The sequence below is a fragment of the Equus asinus genome, unplaced genomic scaffold, assembly GCF_041296235.1.
Source record: "Equus asinus isolate D_3611 breed Donkey unplaced genomic scaffold, EquAss-T2T_v2 contig_2, whole genome shotgun sequence".
In the NCBI taxonomy this organism is placed as follows: domain Eukaryota; kingdom Metazoa; phylum Chordata; class Mammalia; order Perissodactyla; family Equidae; genus Equus; species Equus asinus.
The window spans coordinates 134,402-142,878 of NW_027224849.1; positions in this window are offsets into that span (position 1 = coordinate 134,402).

The following is an 8,477-nucleotide window of genomic DNA, read 5'->3' on the forward strand; positions in this document are numbered from 1 at the left end:
TTTTGGTTTTTGTTTTAACACCTAGCATTCACAAGCCTTTCTGGGAAAACTACCTCCAGTGCCCTCTGGGATACTCACCCCATTTGTGTGGTGTGTGTGTGTGTGCGCGCGTGAGTGTTCAGTTTTGTTACAATAGTTACCATTATACTTGTATCTTTTCTAATGTCCTCAAATTCCTTTCCCTTACTCGGAGTCTTATTTCGTTTGTCACCTATATCTTGACCCCCTCTTATTACTTATAGAACAATCATTTTATTCTATTTTTCCCTTTTTCTCCTCCCTTCCATTTTTAAAATCATGTTGTTTTTAGAAAACAAAATTGGTATTTTATTTTTCCACCCTTGTAGCCATCTTTATTTTACTTAGACGTCTACAACTTAATGTATTTAACGCTCACCATCATAATGCTGTTTGAATTTTGCCCCAGTTGACACTCAGCCAATTTTTGAGTCCCAGTCTGTCTAAGTGGAGTTGCCTTTCCTCCAAACCCCTATTTTAAGGGTGGGTATGTGTGCAGTCCATGGTGAGACCCCCATATATCTGTAACCTGGTGCACAGTCTGGGACTCACCTCTGGTTCATGAGCTGCAGATGTTCTGGGGGAGACCAGCCATGGCTCCACCAAGACCGTGAATATCAGAGGCGGCACTTCCATCCTGATAGGTGAACTGTACACACTAAGGGCAAGATCTTGTATATTCCTATTAAGCATAGATGGAAGGAAGGCAGCAAGATCACCTTCCCCAAAGAGGGGGATGCCATGCCTGATGACCTCCCTGCAGATATTGTTTAGTATTCAAAGAACAGCCCAGTGCCTTTTTGGAATAAGGCATCAGTGTGCTGTGCAGTGCCTGGATCAGCCTCAAGGTGGTGATGCCTGGATCAGATTGAGGAGGGGGCAGGGGGAACAGGACAGGGTCACCATATGGATGATGAGGCATAAAGCTTTGTTTTACCAGCAAGGTCCTCCTTTCCCCTCTTCATTTTTTCTTCCCTCCTCGCTTACTCCAAGTCATCTTTTCCTCACTCTCCACTTTATTTTATCCTGGGAGGTAGGTGGCTACCTGGTCAACATTGTTACTACTGGCAGCTGAGTGATGCTTTTGCTCTGCAACAAAATATCATTTGGCAGTCTGAAGAAATACCTACAGAGGGGAACCACTTCCCCCAGGTGCCTTTCCAGTAGGGAAACCTCAATGTAAAGTTTAAAGTATTCTTCCCTAACACATTAATATGACTCGCATGACAGATTCTTAAGCCGCGTCTGTGCTGTTCCTAGCCCCTCCCCCACCAGCCCAGGATCCACTGCAGCAATACCCTCCCCCACCCCCCAAATCCCATTCAGGGTTCACCCACCTGTGGGGTCCTCTGGTCACTGACCTCTAAATCATGATGAAGCCACTGTTTTTTCTTCATTGTTGTTTTATGAATTGCATACCTATTCTTGACCCTCTTCGGATAGAGAACACCTGTCTTCCCTACTCTCTGAAGGATGTAAAACATTCAGTGAGCGGAAGGTGTGAGCTGCTCTACACTTTCGTTAAGGCTAAGCGAAGAGGCAGGAGGCAGAGCCCACCTCCTTAAACTTCATCAGGGAGGAAATGGGCTTTTGGGGGCACGTGATATCTCTTTGTCAACAAGAGCTCCAGAGCACTGGTGACCTTTTAGAAGCCAGAGGAAGCAATCAGTAAGAGCTGAACTCACTCCTCCTTTTCCCTAAGCACAAGCCCTGAGTTACCTGAAACCCATGCCCCCAACACAGGACACAGAAAAGACATCACTATTATTAGAGAATCATTTATTGGGGAGAATTAATATTCTCCACAAGAAGGAATTATTTTGCGGTGGGAAATTTTCCGCTCTCGAAACGCTGGAAAAGCGTTTTCTGTTGACATAGAGACGGATCCCTAAACATAGTGCCTTTAGCAGTGGTGAGAACAGCTGGAGGCCCCTGGGCCGGCTTGACGCCTGCAGGTGGAGCTTGGATGGGGCACATGCTCCCTGCGGGGCACAGATAAGGGACGCTTCTGATCCAATAGCTGATCTTTAAACGCCATGACTTTCTGAGGGTGTCTGTTCTGGTCCCTGATCCGTCTAGAACATGTAGGATAATTCTGGCCAGCAAAGACAACTTCTTGGTGGCGGGACTTGGTGCTTGGCACTTTACAGGAGGGAGCCCTGTAGTTGGAAGGATGTCCCTGGACGGGCTCTGCCTGGGCCTGCTCTTCTGCCTTCTGGTCAGTTTTCACAAACTTCCTCAGGGAAGGAAGGGGCTCTTGAGGGCGGGTGACCTCTGCTGCACACCGCTGCCCCAGTTTCTCCACTGGGAACTTCCCAGGGACCGTCCTGGTCTTCTGAGCTGTGGTGGTCCCAGTAACGGCAGCTCTCCCTTTAACCAGGCCTCTGCTCTGTGCAGATGATATGGGGCTGCCCTTTTCCTGGGGATGTTCTTGGTTTTTGCCTTTTGTCCCAGGACGAAGCCATTGAAAAATGTGGTTCATCTTTTTTCTGAACAGACTTTCAGGAGGCGGCTGTGCTTTCTGTGATGAGGTCTGGGAAGACTTGCTCCCAAGCGTCTCCTCTGATGCTGTGATCTGAGTAGGGAAACTCTTTCTTGTAGGTTGGGATGTCCCCAACCCTGCATCCCCTCCACCAAGCTCTTCTTTGTTGCTGCCCGGAGGGCTCACTCTCATTGTAGCTGGTGGGAATTTCTTATCCTCGTACCTCTTTCGGTCTTTCTTAGGGACCCAAGGCTCCTGCCGCTGCTGCCTGCTGATCCCAGTGTCCTCCAGATGGACATGCAGCACCTGGGAAGCTCCCATGTCCCCACTGGAGACACCGTGGGCATGAGTCAGTGAGGCCTTGTAAGTCAAGCTCTCTGAGGCAGGGGACCTGTCAGTGTGTTGGCCTTGGACCTGGCTCTGATTCCTCTTCTCTAGTTTCGACTTTAATTCCCTAAACAGATGTTCCTTAAGATCCGATGACTTCGGGTCTTGGGGAGCTTGTCTTTTTGGTGCAGGGCTTTCAATGGTCCCAGTAATTTCTATTTTACTGTGATTCTCACGTATCCTTTGGGAGCTTCCTGGCTTGCTGGTTGTCAACACATTAGCAGTTTTTGACTGCAGAGCGTTGAGCTCCTTGGCCCTGAATATGTCCCTGGCCGTGCTGTGCACGGAAAAGGGTTCCGACTTCATCTTTTTGTCCTGTCGCCCTTCTCTTCTATCACTGGGACTCACTCTCTCATCCTTTGTCTCATGTTTGGCACCAGCTTGCCTTGCAGGCAGCTCTGGGGGGCATCTGTTGCCTAGCTGAGTAAATTTCTGACTCGCTTTGCCTGTGATGCCACACGTGACAGGCAGATGAGTCTGCCTGGCACCCTTACTCCTCTGAACAACCTCTGCAATCTCTTGGTTGATACCAGAGGGTGATTGTCTCGGCACCCCTTGTCCTTGCCTGCCCATAGGTGAAGTAGCAGGGCAAAGACGATCCAGGACCAGGGCTGAATTTGTTGTTTCTGCTTTTTCTTGAAGAACAGATTTAGAGCTTCCTCTATGGGGCTCGAAGCCCTCGGATTTGGAGTCCACTTCCAAAGTTGGGTTATTTGAGGGGGGACAGTAGAAATAGGTCAAGGACTGGGATGCAGCATCTTCCAATTTAAACGCCTGTATGGATTCAAGGACCCTGCAGGGAAGGCCCCACTCCATTCTCATACGAAAGCTTTTAATATGGGTTTCCATCATCTGTTGCGCACTGGAATCAATGAAGCAAAGCTCCTGGAAGGTATTCAGGGAGGAGTCCCCACCCACTGAAGGAGGCAAACTCCTCTGTGTTATTTGGGTGCGGGATTTGTCAGAAAGCAGCAATGTCTGCTTGCTGGCATGCCATGAACTGCGCACCGTCCCAGGGAGCCGAGCCTCACTGATTTCCTCAAACTTCTTGCTCAAATGTGCTTTCAGGACATTTTCAAGTTGTTTCTGATCTAGACTTTCCTCCAAGGCCCTTGAATTTTTCCCTGACAGACTTGCCACGTGACTATTTAGGTCTTTCTCAGAGTCATATGCCGGATCCTTATCTGAAGAGCTCTCTGGGTCACTCAACAGATGAGCTTTTGGGCCGTTCTCTGGGCCATGCCCCTGATCCTTCCCCATCTCCTTCTCTACCTGAAGCAGTTCTGAACCCCTCTCATGGAAGCTTTTGGACTGGCTCAATCCAACATTTAGATCTTTGTTCACCGAGATCCGTGAGAGTCCACGATTGCTCTCTGCCTTAGCTATCTCTGAGAAATCTCTTGGAGGCATCATCAGTGACAGACACTCACAGATCCTGCGGGGCAGGCCCCACCGGTGTTGGATGAGCCTCTTTCGAAGGTGATGTTCCAGTTTCTTCCTCAGCTCATCACTGAGAGGAAACTCTACGGGAAGGATGGAGATGGAGGCATGGGCCTGGGAGGCCCGATGGTAAGGAAAGTTGGGAGCTGAAGAACAAAATTCTTCCTGAGATCTTTGGACTACAGAGGGGGAACCCCACAAACTTTCCTGTTGCTTCTGCAACACTTTCCATTCCAGCTGTTGAATTTCAGATGAGGTGAGAGACTCTGATTCATCCTGGGGTCTATGGTGACACACTCCACAGATCCTTATCTGGGGTAGAGGACCAGATGGTAGGATTGGGAGTGGGGATTTAAGGTGGGCCTGGGACTTGACCTGAGTGAGAGGTAGGGGCTGGGATTGGGGCAGGGTTTGAGGCAAGGGTTGGGGCTGGATCTCAGGCAAGGATGGAGGTGGGCGCTAGAGAGGTACTGGGGATTCTTGGCCCATGGAGGCATTTGAGATGGTATTGAAAAGGAAGATTGTGGTGCAGTCACTTGAGTCACGGATAGCAGAGGGCAAGGACTCGCTGTGCAGAGATGGGAGACCCCAGAAGAGCTGCATACATTTTTCCTGTAAATGGTCCTCCCAGATTTTAGGATATGGGGGCTGCTCATGCATGTGCAGCTCCTTTGGTTTGCCTGCACTGCTCCAAAAAGGAAGGGAGAATGCTGAGTCACACTCATCAGCATTTGACTCTAGCATTTTCCCCGAAGGATTTAGTTGGTAGTCTGGCCTAAGCTTTTTTGGAAAAGAACCCTTCTCCTTCTCCTTTTCCTTCCACATCAGGAAATCCCTCCTCTTTCAGACTTGTCTCTCCAGGAGTGCCAGGACATGAGGGCTGAGAAATGAGAGGTTACCAGGCTCTATAAGGTTAGCTGTAGGGTGTCTCTCCAGAGAGGACTCTGAAGAATGGAGGGCAAGAAACTCTCGATTAAAATCACATGGTGCCAAGGTGGAAGGTGCTAAGAACAAGTCTTTGGCAGAAGCTTGCCACCAGGATAATTCTGAAATTGACAGGCTTGAATGGTCAGTGCCTCTGACTGTTGGGACATAAGTGGACAACCCACCAGGGCTATCTGGAGATGAGTTCTCTGGAACAGACTTCAATAAGATGGAAACCGATTTAGATTGAGTCACAGTTAAAGGGTGGTCTGTCGGTGGTGAGACAGACAGCCTTGGTGGTGTGTGATGACAAGCCAGTGAATCAGTGGGATTGATTATCTGGGACAAATTTGGTAAGGGGTTAATATCTTGGGAAAGGGTGCGGTCAAGAGAGAAGATCGTATTCAGAGACAGAGTGGCCTCTGGTTGGAGAATAGGACCCGTTGCCTGGGTGTCATGTGGTGGCAGAGGGGGAAGGGCAAGGGGTTGGGGTGGGGAACGGTCTGCTGGGAATTTGGACTCCAAGGGAGGAAAAGGCTCTGGTGGCATAGAGTGACCCGGTGGTGAGGGTGAAAGAAAGTCAGCTAAGGGTGTCATTGGGTTAAGTGAGAGGACGGAGGGGGGCGGTGGGGAAGGGTCAGGTGGAGGGGATGGTGTTAGGTCTCCTGGAGGGACTTCTGAGAAGGCAGAGGACAGAGTGAATGATGACTCAGTCCCAGAAGCTGTGGAAGACAGAGAGGACACAGAGGCGTTATCATCTTCCAGGTCCTCCAGGAGCCGATTGATCTCAGCAGTTGTGCTATTACACACCTCACAGGAGGGGTCTGGGCATAATAGTTGACGAAAGCGGGTGGTATCGAGAGGCCGGCCTAGGGGCCTGCGGGAGACAGGAAGTAGAAAACTGTAGCCTGGACCAGAACAAGGAAAGGAGGACCTGCTGGCCTGTCAGGGGAGGGGCCACCTGAAGCCTGCTGCCCCTTCACAATGCCCCACGTCTATGACTTCACCATACACTCAGCAGCCCTCACCCCAAGGCCTTCATTCACATACCCACTCCTATGGCAAACCCCTCCCATGACTACTGCAGGCTGTACTGAATCCCTGGAATTGCAGAGAACATGTCAAAGAGGGATCAGGAAAGAAAAGACTAGTCACCTTTTCAGAATAGAAATTAGCCTCCTTTTCTCCTCTGTTTCCCTCTGGTAATTTCTCCAACCTGGGAAACCAGAAGAGTGAATTACATGTAATAAAGGTAGAAGCATAGGTGTTACACAGGAGTCCCTTTAGGGGAGACCCTTGGGATATTAACGGGCTGTTAACTCTGAAAGCCCCAAGAACCAGTAGATGTGGTCAAACGGTCAATGATAATATTAATAAGGTTCACATGTGTTTGTTGCTTCATTTATAAAGTACTGTCACATACATTATCCCATGGGATGTTCAAAACCACCATGTGAGGAACATAGGTCAATGGTTACCTCGAGGAGTCTGATCATCCAGGAAGTCAACGTAGTTTCTACAAGGTCAGGAGACAGAAGTTCTGACTCTTGACGTCTCCCACGGCCACCCACTGGGCAACACCCATTGTCCAGGCCCATCACTGCTTCATGCCCAGAGCTGGGCAGAGCAGGAATCTGAGAAATGTCTCGGGTTCTGACTACCTTCCCATGAGCCTTTCCTCTGAGGCCTCTATCTTCTGAGAGGGACTCTATCTAGCGACTGACATCCTCAGAGACCATGGACCTGGGACCTCATGGAGAGGACAGGAAGGGTCACCCTTGGAGAGCTCAGGTGGGATAGGTGGAACCTTACCACTTGATGTTCCACCTCTTCTTCTCCTCTTGGCTCTGCCCTGACGCTGAGAACAAAAAGAAAAGAATGAGGAGCGAGGACTTAGTTGGCTTGCTCCTCTCTCTAGGAAACTCAGATATTCATCCAAGATTAATGTCACTCTCCATTTTTATTACTAGCACTTTGTGTTCTTTCCCTTTCTGAATTTCTAAAGGTGATAAGATACTTTCAATTTTTCCTTCTTTGAAAAACTCGAAGGAGGATTTTTGGCTAGAGTCCACACTTGATATTCTCAGTCAGAAGTCCTCTGCTCAAGGAAGGCATAGACTCTGAGGCCCACAGTCACATCTGTGCTTCCTCAGATAGGACCCTGTATCCTGGGACAGAGCTCACACTCCAGTGTCTGCTCAGAGGCTCAGCCCTGCTCTCCTGATCTGCCCAATACAAAGGACAGTTTGGTCGAATGACGCCCGACATGGGAACGTGACTCATGATCCAGTGTTGGGAACAGTGTTCTCCTACACAGATCCCAAACTCTCTAAATAACCTAATGCAGGGCCGTGAAATCAGTGATGGGATTTTATCCAGGAATCCTCCACCACACCCAGATGGTCTGTGAGTTTTAAATGGGAAACAGTCCCAGCTGAACCCCTAGTCCTGCCTGGCCTATTCCCCTAGAAGGATGATGTTCTATCCTCTATTCAGACTTGCCATCTTAGGAGTCTCTCTGGACCAACTCATTTAAAAATGTGGGACTAGAAATGGAAACAACAATAAAAAATCCCTGTTGGTGGCTTGCCCAGGGATCCTTACCTTTTGGTAGATTTTGGTTTTCCAGAAGGTTGGTAAAGATGGAATCCCCACCAGGAAGCACAGGAACAGAAGAAGCAACCACAACCCACACACGATGGTGAGGTTGTGGTCACTATCTAAGAATGTTGAGCAGATGCTCAACAACAACTCAATATGGCTATTCAGAAATGAGAGAACATTCCATTGACTGAACTCCATTTTCTGAATCGCAAGGCTGCCTGAGGCAACTGAGCTCTGAGAGTGTCCACACTTGCCTATAATCCCAGGCCTGCATCACAGAGCACTGAAGAGTCACAAAGGGTTTCAGAGGGTGGGGGAGGGGACATGAAGAGGGTGTGCCCATGGCCCCTTCCCCCCACCAGCCCAGCTGATCTCTCCATCCATCCTGGGCCCTCCAGGTCCCTCTGCCCTACCCTGCCATCCTATTTTCCAACTCTGTCCGTTCATCATATCATACAATTACATTAATGGAATTTTCTGCCTGTTCCACCTGTACTCCAGATATTGCCTGGGCCCCCTTGACTGTTTGGAGAGCTTGACTTTGGTTTCACCAATTCCACTGCCTCGAAAGTCTGAAATGCTCCCTGGAATTTTTGCTAGTACCCAGACATTTATACTCAGA